The following is a 13,363-nucleotide window of genomic DNA, read 5'->3' on the forward strand; positions in this document are numbered from 1 at the left end:
CCTATCATGTCATCTGAGCTTCTTGGCTACTTCTCCCTGAAAAGACTGACCTTTTTTATAAATCTCTATTAAACCAGAAGATTTCTTCCCTCTTTTTGGAGAATTAATCAATCCTGGCTTATCCACCATAACTTTCATATCTCTGGCTCCTCTTAATCATGTACAAAATACTCAAAGCTCTTGGTTTGTTTCCTTTTTTACAAGATGCACATTATTCTTCCTTCTGTAACTGACACCATTCCTGGTGCTTGAACACTAGACTCCAGATAACTGAAGTTATGCTGTATTCCATAAAGCCTAGCTGCCAGAAGCCACTTCTCCATTGTCGCACACATGGTAGTTGATGTGTACATTCACGACCCCTCCCAGGAGGTATCCAGGTTAGGCTCAACTTCCAAGTGCCAGCTCCAACAATTCCCTTTCTTTCACGCTTCACCATGTATCTCAAAGTAAAGGAAACTGGCATCACCAGATGGGTAACCAGAGAGGTAACCTGATTTTCTTAAATCATTATAGATAGATTAGGTAGGTCGATAAATAGACCAATTGTTTGTAGCAACTCATAGCAAAACATAGTGAGTTTTAGTCCTGATATTAAAAACTCCTAATACATGGGCTTTAATTTGCTAGAAGATCATCTTTAAAATATGGTTCCTGATGGTTTCACATCACCCAGGTACCAGTTTATCAAGTGGCATCCTAAAGGACCCTGTTCTGCCATTAGCCTAAGACCAGAGTTACCTGCTACTGCAAACTCAATTAAATAGAGTTGTGCAAGAAAGAAAAACACTAGAAAATTATCTTTGAGGAAGAATGAGGAAGGGTTTATTGTTGTTATTTTGTTGTTGTTGTGTAAGATACAGAGTTTTATCTATGTTTATCTGTTGAGGAGAAACAAGAAGAGATAGAGAGAAAATACTGAGTGGGTGGGTGAAAGGAGGTATTTGTGGTATAAAATTGTGCTGTTCAATATGATAGCCAGTAACCACATGTGGCTATTGAGCACTTGAAATGTGGTTAGTCTAAACTGAGATGTGCTGTGAGCACAAAACACACATAGAATTGTGAAGACTTAGCATGAAACAAAAGCATGTAACTATCACATTAATATTTTTCATATTGATTACAGGTTGAAAAGATAATACTTTGGCTACAATTGTTTAAATAAAATACATTGATAAAATTAATTTCACCATCTATTTTCATTTTTTAAAATGACTAGAAAATTTTAAATTACACATATGGTTCACATTTGCGACTCACATTATGTTTTTTTTGGCAGTACTGTTATAAGGTCTTATCTACCCAGACTAGGTTCGATGAGGAGTAACAGAAAACATTAAAATTACCCACAGTGATTGCAAAATAGAAATGTTTATTGATTCCTCACATGATAGGCCAAAGGTAGACTGGACTAAAATGGCTTATGATCATCAGAGACTCAGGCTTCTTTAATCTTTCTGTTCCACCATCTTAAGCACACTGCCTTGTGATCCAAGACTGCTGCTAAATCTCTAACCAGAAAAACCACACTCCAGCCAGTAGGAAGAAGAAAGGAACCCATTAAGAATATATCTCTGTGAGGCCTTCTATAGCCATCTTGTACAATCTTCCCTGATTGGTAAGAACCAGCTTTGGTCAAGATATGAGTCATCTCTGTAAACTTTGGGGAAGAGGGGAACTAACTACTGTGATCTGGTACCATTTCCATTACTTGGTCCCCTGTATCGAACAGTGCAGACTTTATTCCTAACAGTCAAGTGCACAGCTAAACATCAGGAATTATATTTAGGATGACCATTTGTCCCAGTTTGCCTGAGAGTCTGTTTTGTATGTGTCGTCCTGGCACAATTATTAATAGCTCCCCCTTTCTCTCTCTCAAGTGTCCCAGTTTGGATGATAAATTATATGGTCACCCTTGTTATGTTTCCAAGAAGAAAGAGAGAAACAGATGATAGGGTGGCAATTCTCTCTGCCAGGGGTTCTTGAGAAATCACTTAAGAAATCCTTAGCAAATAAATGTGTCATCCAACCCACCCCACCAGTATTCTGAAGCTGGTTGGAGGTGGGTTGAAGGAGATACGTATTTGCTAAGGACTTCTTGTGATCTCCATACAGACAAATTAAAGGACTTTTCTTACCTTTTATTATTATTATTTATTCGCTTAAATATATATGGTGCAACTCCACTTGCCAAGTGCTGTGGATTTGGGAGACATAGAGGTAAAACAGAATTTAATACTATTAATCCCATACTATTAAACCCATTTTCTATTATAATGGAGTAATAGGAGTTTGAATTATCTGAATAATCTCAATCCTGGGACTGCTATTTCTCCCCCTGAATACTTTTGTAAGTCTCTTTCTGTCTTTTTCTGGTTCCAGAAAATTCTAGCCTATTGTTTTCCAAAAGTCTTCAAATATATTGCTAATTCTTTAAGAGAGTTCCTAGCCAAATAATATTTGGAAATGCAGCATTATTAAAGCATTATAATGCAAGTTAGTACATTAATAGAATTCCCATTTAACTTTTCTCAACTGAATAGGTTTGGGATTTAATACCTGCTAACATCTAATGCAGCATCACTTTGTACTACTCCTAGAGTCCCAGAAGTATGAAGATATTATCAAACTCTTGGTCCTCGGTTCCTCCCTCTACACTCTGCTGCCTCATGCTCACATTTGTTCTCTATTTTTACTTCTAAAGAAGTAATGCCTAAGCTACCTTCTCTAGCCTTTACCTCATTCTCAGAACTAACTAACTGGACATCTCTGCTTAAGTTAAAGTTGTAATCTCAAACTTAACAACCTCAAATTTAATTTGACTTTTTGTCCATAATCAACTCTCCCCTGATGCATGCCTGTTTTTGGAATAGTACTACCTGCAGTAGACATTTTGTTTATCTGTTTTTGGTTTTGTTTTAGTCTGGGGATTTTTTGTTGTTGAGGGTGAAGGGAGGGTTTAGGGAGCAAGTTTAGCAGTATTGCACTTCATTCCTATTTTTGTTTTAGTGAGAAGTGCATTACCAATGGCTCCTGGCCAGACCAGGCTTGAGCATGTGGTCTGGGCTCAGCCAATCAGCCTCCCACTGGGCACTTTGAATTTTGAGTTATTAATATTAGAAGAGAGATGTAAGAATGGTCTAAATGCATTCACAGCATGGTGGGGTGACATTAGCAGTGTTCTGTGACAACAGTGTCCTCAACTTGGTTACTTTAGATGATTATGATGCAACCTAAAGTTTGAGAACCACAGTATTAGGGCTTATACATCAGCTTTTCCAAGAATAATTATTTCACCCCAAATTGACTCTTCCATTTAAGTCCTATAACCCTTAATATCTATACCACTCATGCTGAACCTATCCCATATTGCTTTGCAGTTATTTATCTTATCTCTTGACTAGCTTCTTAGCTTCTAGGAGGCAGGGTGATATAAATCACCATGACTGACATAGAGTAATAACTCACTTAATGAATCAATGAATATTCACTAGTGACAAATTAATTGCTCCTGATATATGAACTTCCCCATTTTCTATAAAATAAACTTTAAATTAGTTCACTTCTATTCAAGAGCTTCTAAAGTAGGGATCCTCAAATTTGCTAGATGTTTAATTAACCTAGAGAGTTATAACAAATATTGATACTCACGTCAGAGCTCTATAGATTCTTAAGTAATGGATTTGGGGTGCAGCAATCTGGTCACTGTGGTTTTAAAAGTTCCTGAATAGTTCCATATTGTAGGCTAGGTGGTGTGTAGTCCAAAGACTGAACTGCAGGAGCAGTTTACCTGGGAGTTTCTGAACGTGCATTTCAACAAGATTCCTAGATGATTCCTATATACTTTAAAGTATGAGAAGCACTTGGTTTAGAGCAAGGATGTTCAACAGAAATATAATATGAACCACATATGTAATTTAAAATCTTCTAGGAGCCATATTAAAAAAGATTTTTAAAAGGTAAAAATACTTCTAATAACATATTTTATTTAACCCAATGTATGCAAAATATTATCATTTTAACAATATAAAACTATTAGTGAAATATTTTACAACATTTTTTTGCACCGAGTCTTTGAAATCCAGTTTGTATTTTATACTTACAGCATATCTCCAATCAGACTAACCACATTTCTAGTGTTTCATAGCTACATGGGGTTAGGGGTCACTGTACTGGATAGTGCATATCTGCAGTGTTCTGACCTTTCCTTCCCCAGCACCAACTATAGCTTTCCTTACAAAAGCTTTTTGCTTTAGTCAAAAGAAAATTTTCATCAAACAATCGGCCCACCATTCACTTTCCTCTCTTCCACTGTTACCTCCACTGCTCTTCGAAGGTTGGAAAGACCTCCATCTGCTCCCTCCTGGTCTAGGTTCCATTTTTTTTCCTTTAAACACATGGTGAAACCTTCCTAATATGGTTCTAGATTACAATGATTAGTTGCTACTCTAAAGTTTGCAGGGTAAACATGTATTTTCATCTATTAGGGGAGAGAGTAAAAGATGGTTTTAGAAGGCTAAACATGGAATGTAATTAGAATGATAAGACATGCTGCCCTTCTTAATAAAAATGAAACCCAGACCTCAGAAGGCCGATATTGAAAGGTCAACTCTGTGGTGAGGAGTAACAGCCTTCCTAGGAAGGCTAAATCAAACTGCACAATTCTACTCCTGGAGATCTTCCATGGTTACCCTTGCCTACCTTGCCCTGACCCCATAATGCTAGAATAACTAATGCTCCATCTCAAGCATAAATTCAGGTGTTAGCAACAACTCCTCTCTTGATTGCTCTAAAATTTAACCGAGATAAAAATGAAATATTCAAAAAATACCTTTTCAGTAGCCAGAAGGCAATTAAAACAAAAATTTCGGAGTCCAATGAACTTAGACAATGTATAATAGTTTGTAAAATTTAGCCTGTTTTGTGTATGAGCAAGATTACCCAATTCACAGACTGCAGGATGGGGAATCAAGAAAGAACTTGCCAAGTCCCCCCGTTCCTTGATCTTCTTCTCTTTCCACATAGTGACGCTATGTTTAGGCTACAAACCTAGCTCTTCCTAGACATCTTGACTCCAGTTGGTCTAGATTTGCACTGTCCAATACCATAGCCACAAGTCACATGCGTGGCTGTCAAATACTTGAAATGTGGCTAGTACAAATGGAGATGTGCCATACATGTAAAATAAATACTAGATATCAAGATTTGTTACATACATGAATTTTCCATTGCTGCCATAAAAAATTACCTTAAATTTAGTGGCTTGAAACACCCCCTTTATCACATTTGCTATCTCACAGTTCTGTAGACCAGAAGTCCCATATCAAGTGGCTCAGCTGAACCCTCTGCTTAGTAGAGACTCATAAGGCCAAAATCAATGTGTACATGGGGTTTCCTTCTTTTCTGGAAGCTCTAGAGGTAAATCTGTTCCAAACTAATTTGGATTGTTGGCTGAATTCTATTCCTGTGGTTGTAGGGCAGGAGTCTTGTTCCCTTCATGGTTATTAGCCAGAAGCCTCTCAGCGCCTTAAGGCCACCTGCATTCCTTGTCACATTGTCCCCTCAATCTTCAAACCAACAAGGACATGTTGAATCCTTCTCATGCTTTGAATCTCTCTGAATTATCCTGTCATATCTCTTCTTCTTCCAGCCGGAATAAATTCTCTGCTTTTAAGAACTCATGTGAGGGAGCTTTCCAAAACACTTGGTGAGAGATGGAGGAGTGGTAGCTGCCCAAACTCCTTCTTGCTCCCACACACCAGCCTTAGCCCACTTGCCAGCTTTAGAAAGTGGTGAAAGAAACCACTTACTGTAATGGTTTGGGGGTGAGGCTCAATGCCATCCAGGAAGAGTTAAGAGAGTCTTACAGGAAACTGATCTTGAATTACTACACTGGTGAGAATCCAAATAACGAACAGAAGTGTAAACAGATTTCTTAAGCTTATGAAGTACTCTCTGAAGCAAGGAAAATTGAATTATTTGAGAAAAGAGGAGAATGGGCAATTAAAAAGGGTGAGTGGCAGTATTGGCTCCCTCACGGACATAGTTGATATGTTATTTGAAGGAAGAGGAAGGATGCAGAGAGAAAAAGAGGTAAAAATATTGTGCATCAGCTCTCAGTAACCACAGAAGATGTATTTAATGGTGCAACAAGAAAACTAGCTCCATAAAATAATGTGATTTGTGACAAGCGTGTAGGCCAAGGTGGTAAGAAAGGAGCAGTAGAGTGCTGTCCCAATCACTGAAGTACTAGAATGCAAATAAGAATCATCAGATAGGACCTAGAATGGCTCAAGAATCTCAGTCTGTGTGCATGGAGTGCCAGAGCCATGGGGAGCAGAACAGTCCTAATGACAGCTGTAAAAGCTGCAATGGAAGGAAGATAGTTTGAGAGAAGAAGAGCCTACAAGTTCACGACAAAGGCATGAAAGACGACCAGTAGATATCTTTCATGGTGAAGGAGATCAGGAGCCAGGAGATATTATCATTGTTTTAGATCAGAAGGACCATGCTTCCTTATTCGACCAGAAGACCTTTTCATGTGTATGGACATAAAACTGGTTGAAGCGCTGCATGGCTTCCAAAAGCCAATACCCACCCTTGACAACCAAACCCCAGTCAACACCTCTCATCCCCCAACTCAGATTGTCAAGCATAGAGATACTAAGTGTGTGCTAAATGAAGGCATGACAGTTTATTGTAGATCCTATGAAAAGGATCACCTAAGCATCAAATTTAAGGTCTACTTTCCTGAGAATGCCTTTCTGTCTCCTGATAAACTTTTTTTGCTGTAATAACTCCTGCCTGAGAGATAAGAAGTAAAAGAGGCTGATGAAATGGATCAAGTACATCTGGTGGATGTTGACTGGTATCAGCAAGGATGGGCCATTACAGTGGAGAAGCTTATGAGGATGATGAACATCGTGCCAGAAGTGGTGTTCAGTGTCCAACCTCTTAATGGTGCCAGTGAATAACACTCACTGCTGGTATTACATATGCAGCAGTGAATAAGTGAAGGACTATAACCAAATGCTCACTTCTTGGTATTGTTTTTGTTTTAATACTCAATTGTAGTAGTGTTTTAAAAGTTAAATGAATAATAAGTGAAAATATAAAAGCTCTGACTTTGCTCTAAATATATGTTGACATCAGGGTGCAAGATGAAGTTTAGTATCTGTAAAAATTACTTTCAAGAAAAGTTCCGCTAGCATTTGTTAGGTCATGTCTTGTAATTAATTTCAGATGTGTATATGAACAAGCTTAGCTTGAAATGCTAAGTATATGTATCGACCTCCGCTTATGGCCATTCATTGTTAAACTATGAAATTAATACTCTGTACGGTTGGCCCTCCATATCAGCAAATTCAACCAACCCTAGATTTAAAATATTCAGAAAAAAATACAAAACAAAAAATGATAAAATTTTTTAAAGTACAGTATAACTATATAGCATTTACATTATGTTAGGTATTATAAGTAATCTAAAGATGATTTAAAGTATATAGCAGGTTGGCCAGGCACGGTGGCTCATGCCTGTATAGCACTTTGGGAAGCCGAGGAGGGCGGATCATCTGAGGTTGTGAGTTCGAGACCAGTCTGACCAATATGGAGAAACCCCGTCTCTACTAAAAATTACAAAATTAGCCAGGCGTGGTGGTACATGCCCATAATCCCAGCTACTCGGGAGGCTGAGGCAGGAGAATCGCTTGAACCCAGGAGGTGGAGGTTTCGGTGAGCTGAGAACACGCCATTGCACTCCAGCCAGGGCAACAAGAGCAAAACTCCATCTCAAAAAACAAACAAACAAACAAACAAAAAACCCACAAAGTATATAGCAGGTTGTGCATGTGTTATAGGCAAATAGCACACTATTTTATATAAGGGTCTTGAACATCTGGATTTTGGTACCCAGGGGGGTCATGGAACCAATCCCCCATGGATACTAAGGGACCACTATATTTAACTGGTAATCAGAAGATAAAATGAAATAACAAGAAGTGAGCATATTATGGTTATAGTCCTTCGCTTATTCACTACTGCATATGTAATACCAGCAGTGAGTGTTATTCACTGGCACCATTAAGAGGTTGGACACTGAACACCACCTCTGGCATGATGTTCATCATCCTCATAAGCTTCTCCACTGTAATGGCCCATCTTTGCTGATACCAGTCAATGTCCACCAGATGTACTTGATCCATTTCAAGTACCAACAGAAATGTTGGTCTGTACAGTTAATGTGTATTAAGTGGAACTCATTGTGATGCTTCTGCATTTACCCTATTGCTTTGGCTTTTATTTGAAGATGCATAATACATAATTTAGGTATGGCATCAGTAATAGAAATGATCATATTTATAGTTTATATATAATATAACTAATGTCATATGATGTAGAACATACATAACATATATAGATCCTATATAGTTACATAGATATAGAAAACTTTGTTGATCAGTCCTCGTTACATTCTTTTTTCCTTCTTTTTAGGCCATCATGAGCCCCTAAGTACTGACTTACAGAGCTGGGTTAAACTTAACTTAGAACTTAAAGTGATGAGACCTTTACATGGAGGAGAAGTAATTTTCATGTACAATATGGGAAGGTATTCCTTAGGTATGTTACAGGCTCATTTTAAACCATTTGATTTATGATCCAAAGTATCTGTAATTAATGTTGGGAGTATAGCAAATTGTGATAAATGCCTTTAAGTATATATTTTAAAGCCAGCATATGGTCACATGCTTAAATTTAAATATCAGAATTTAAGCAATTTTTGAAATACATGAATGTCTCCTTAGTATACTGATTACAAAGCATTTTCAGCATTTGTCACTATAGGCTTTTCCTCCCTAGGTTAAAGAAATGGCTTTTCACTAATTAAAACATGTAAATTTTCATTTTAAATAGTTAAAATAAATAATATAAAAATATTATTTGACTATTTAAAAAAAGAACTCATGTGATTAGATTGAGCCCATGCAGATAATCCAGGATAATCCCCCTATTTTAAGGTCTTTAACCTTAATTACATCTGCAAAATCCCTTTTGCCAAGTAATGTAACACATGTACAGGTTCCAGAGACTAGGGTGCAAATATCTTTGGGAAGTCATTCTTTCTACCACAGTATGAAAAAAAAGCAAAGTATTTCATTAATGATAACTATATTGATTACATGTTGAAACAATATTTGTGATATATTAGATTGAATGAAATATATCATTAAAATTAATTTCATCTATTTCTTAGTTTTTGAATAAGTTCCTAGAATATTTAAGATTAATATGTGGCTCACATTTGTGTCTTACATTGTGTTTCTATTGGCCAGCACTTGTCTAACCTAGAGAGAGGTTAAATCCTCTTTACCACTCTCAGAGTTTTTGATATTCGGTCTGTGGACCCACTCCTTCCATAAGAAATGCTTCCCTTACAATCAGTCGTGGCCTTACACTTTCAGGTCTCTCTTGACTAAACACAGCATTGCACGATACAAAACCCACAATTTTCATACCAGAGATACCCAAATATAGTGATGGAGCAAGGAGATGTGGGTAAAGGGGCTCATTTCCTTATAATAAAATGAACCTTGTTCAACTTGATAGCCTTAGTGATTACTGACCTCACTCAATGAGAGCAGAGACTTCTATTCATCTTCTGGTTTCCAATGGTGGCACATAGAAAGACCCTTTTCTTTTATTTTTAAAATGTTTTTGAGATAGCGTCCTGTTCTGTTGCCCAGGCTGGAGTGTGGCACAATCATAGCACACTGCAGCCTTGACCTCCTGGGCTCAAGCAATCCTCCCGCCTCACCCTCCTGAGTAGCTGGGACTACAGGCATGTGACACCAAGCCCATATATATTTTTTAATTTTTTGTAGAGATGGGGTCCCTCTATGCTGCCCAGGCTGGCCTCATACTCCTGGACTCAAGCAGTCCTTCTGCCTCAGCCTCCGAAAGTTCTGGGATTACAAGTGTGAGCCACTGTGCCTGGACTGAAGGGCCCTTTCAATGAATGTATTTACTAAACCAGTTGAAAGTCAGCAATTGACTGGTTGAAAGAGAAAAAGATAGATTTTGGAAAGTAACTCAGCTACCCTCAATTTCTTCATGAGGACAAACATTTCTATATTTTACTGAGAGGGCAGCCTCCGTTTGAAGCTGTAAAGTAAATAATTTTTTTTATATTTTGGAGACAGACCCTTGCTCTATTGCTCAGGCTGCAGTGCAGTGGTGCAACCATGGATGACTGTAACCTCAAACTCCTGGGCTCAAGGGATCCTCCTGGCTCAGCCTCCAGAGTAGGTGGGACTATAGGCATACACTACCCTGCTCGGCTAATTTTTTTTTTTTTCTAACTTTTTGTGGAGAAGGGGTCTCGTTATGTTGTCCAGGCTGATCTCAAACTCTTGGCCTCAAGTGATCCTCCTACCTTCTCCTCCCAAAGTGCTGGGATTGTAGACATAAGCTAGCATGACTGGCCTAAATACTATTTAGTGGTTGCATCTTTATGAGACAAGAGAGTATGCTGATGTTCAGGAAAAAAATACATTCTTTACCAAATGAACACTCTAATTAACCAAATGTTTTCATTGCTGTGTACTTTATTTGGTATAGATGACTAAGCCAAACCAATAAATCTGTGACTGTTTTCAAAACTGTATTTCAAATAGATTTTTTGGGTGTACCATTTTGTCTGGGGTTTAGTTTTATTTGTTTAATTTACCACAATACCAAAATGTTTCTTAAAATGTTAGACCACACCCACCCACCTCTACATTTCACCTAGCAGAAAATCCAGGTCATCTGTAGAAGTTGAAAAGCAACACGAAAAATCTCATGCACCTTCATCTAGTCCTCAAACCCTGGGCAAGGTAAAAGCTCTTTCCAGAGCATTGCATCCCAGTTTTTGGAATCGTACCCGCTCCCAGCCCCAGGTGTGACCCTGTAGCAGGTAGGCAAAATTACTGTGACAATCTCACAATCCATCAGCTACAGAGCAAAGCATCCTCTGAGGAGAAGTTAGGATTGCTGAGAAAGCACAGGCTGCTGAGCGTTCCTCTCCTGCCAGACATAAACCTGATGCAAGACAGAATTATGAGAAACCAGATTCAGCTCACCCATCCTCCTTCTCAGTCATCTTCCAGGTACAAAAGACAGACTGAATACCAATAAAAAGATAATATAAATAAACCTTTTAAATAAAGTTTACTAATTGAAAGGACTAATATAGATGGAGTGATGCATTCTTCAGAATCTATTGTCATGCCTTTGTGGACTTCATTGCGTATCAGCATTTTTCGCCTCAAGAAATAAACAGAACAGCAACATTTGTTCAGGAAAAAAACAAATCGTGTTTCTTCCTTTCTTATTACTTTTATTGTCTGAGGTTTCTTTTAGACTATAATGTGGCATTGTGATTTTGAGATGGGAAAAAAAAAATTCTCTTGTCTTTCAAACATAGGAATGTGATTGTATGCTATTGTTGCCAACAATGAGCTAAAGAGGTTAATGGATCACATATCTGGCAAACAGCCATCTTTCCTCCTGCTCAATATATTACACAGTATACATTTTGTTGTTGCTGCTGAGCATATGATTTTGTCTGAGTACTTGGTAAAGAAGTTTAGACTTAACTGGTCTCTTTCTAAAACTCAGCAGCTTTGCCATTCAGGCTATATCCTGAGATTTGAAAAGTGCAGTTTGGGTTCTTAGCTTATGACCTTTTGAGGTGATGGTGAGAGTGGTGGGAGGAAGGAGGTGGGGCGGGCTGTTGAATGCGAATCTAGAAATATTGTGCCTTGTAAATTGCATCCGACCTTTCATTTTCAGATTGCCTAAATTAACAGAGTGAAATTACCATAATAAAAAGGAATGGGTACTGGAGAAAGTACAACAATTCTTTCTAGTGTTGTTGCCCAGATTCCTTCCAAAGACCTCTAATTAAATGGACTAACTCTCCACTGACCTCAGGTTGACACAAATTTGCATTCTGCAACTGTCATCTGAAAACAGACAAGCCGTCATAAGCAACAATGCTGTGATTTCTTGCCTAAAGGACTTCCCTGTGTACTGTATTTGTACTATGGAATGTAAGCAAGAGACTTAATGCCTCTACAGAGAAAAGGGGAGGAAAGATTCTCATTTTTTAGGGAACCCCAGAGGGAAAAAGTTTATCAATGAGAAATACAGTGTTCTGGGTAATTTTGGTTGGGTAGGGATATATGTTGAGGGAGGGGACTAGAATTGAAAGAGAGGAAGCAACACATCAGTCTCCTTGGAGCAATAGGGTACTTTCAATACGGTAAAGAGCACAGTAAGTAGCAGGTAGAATCAGCTCCTGGCCTGTTGTTTTGCTGGGGGCAAAGGCTTGGGGGAACACAGACTAAATTGGGAAGGCTAGTTTGCCTCTTGGTTTCTGGACTTGGGACCTGAAAGAAGGCTGAGTACTGAGCTCCGCTTCCCAGCTAGGCGGTGATCGCCCCCTGTGACTCCGGATGCACACAGCAGCCCCAAGCAAGCCGCAGCCGCCGCCCGACCCCCTCACTGCCTCCGGCTCTCCCGCCTGGCACTCTGGAGCCACACACACCAGCTTCCTGGACACCTGTGTGCCCCAAGCTCTAGGTTTAGCCCCCTACCCCCCACCCCAGAGAGACCGGTCTCAGCGCCTCAGCGATTGGGTCCCTCCGACCTCTGTGTCCCCGAGTTCTGGCACCCTGGTCACTTCCGCAGGTTCCTCAAGCTGCGACCTCAGTCCAACTGGGAGCCCCGCGCGCCCACTCGGCCGCCCCACTGCGCTGTTCGCCCGCGGTTCCAGCTCCTGGGTGGGACGTGCAGTGGCTCAGCAGCAGGACCTCCGCCTCCGGGTAAATCCTCCTCCTCCACTCGGCCGCCCCACTGCGCTGTTCGCCCGCGGTTCCAGCTCCCGGGTGGGACGTGCAGTGGCTCAGCAGCAGGACCTCCGCCTCCGGGTAAATCCTCCTCCTCCCCTTTCTCCGCCTAAGGCCCTGCCCTCCCCCTGCAGCAAGCCACTCCGGTGCGTGCGCCCATCTCTCCGCCAAAGACACCTGCGCTTCCTTCCCCACCCTCCTCCTCCTCCCTTTCGCTGCGGTTTCTCCGCTGCCTTCGGGAGCTCGGGAGCGGCAGCTGGAGGAGGAGCAGGGGGAGGAGGGGAAGGCGAGGAGTAGGGGCGGGGTGGGTGGGGAGAGAGCCGGGAGGGTGTGGACTGGCAGCCACTCTGCAGCTGGTCGCCGGGGACCCGGTCCCTCCTGCGCGCCCAAGTGATGGAGGGGAAGAGATTCGCTTAGACACACACACGCGCACACAGCTGGGCACGTCTCCGGGAGGCAGCTGCCGGCTCGGG

At 40.3% G+C, this 13,363-nt stretch overlaps 1 pseudogene; it reads left to right on the forward strand.

Moving 5' to 3' along the window:
• The first annotated feature begins 333 nt into the window (after positions 1-333).
• Positions 334-7,014, forward strand: LOC105532464 (annotated as a pseudogene).
• The last annotated feature ends 6,349 nt before the right edge of the window (positions 7,015-13,363 follow it).

The sequence above is a fragment of the Mandrillus leucophaeus genome, unplaced genomic scaffold (genome assembly GCF_000951045.1).
Source record: "Mandrillus leucophaeus isolate KB7577 unplaced genomic scaffold, Mleu.le_1.0 Scaffold96, whole genome shotgun sequence".
Taxonomy (NCBI): domain Eukaryota; kingdom Metazoa; phylum Chordata; class Mammalia; order Primates; family Cercopithecidae; genus Mandrillus; species Mandrillus leucophaeus.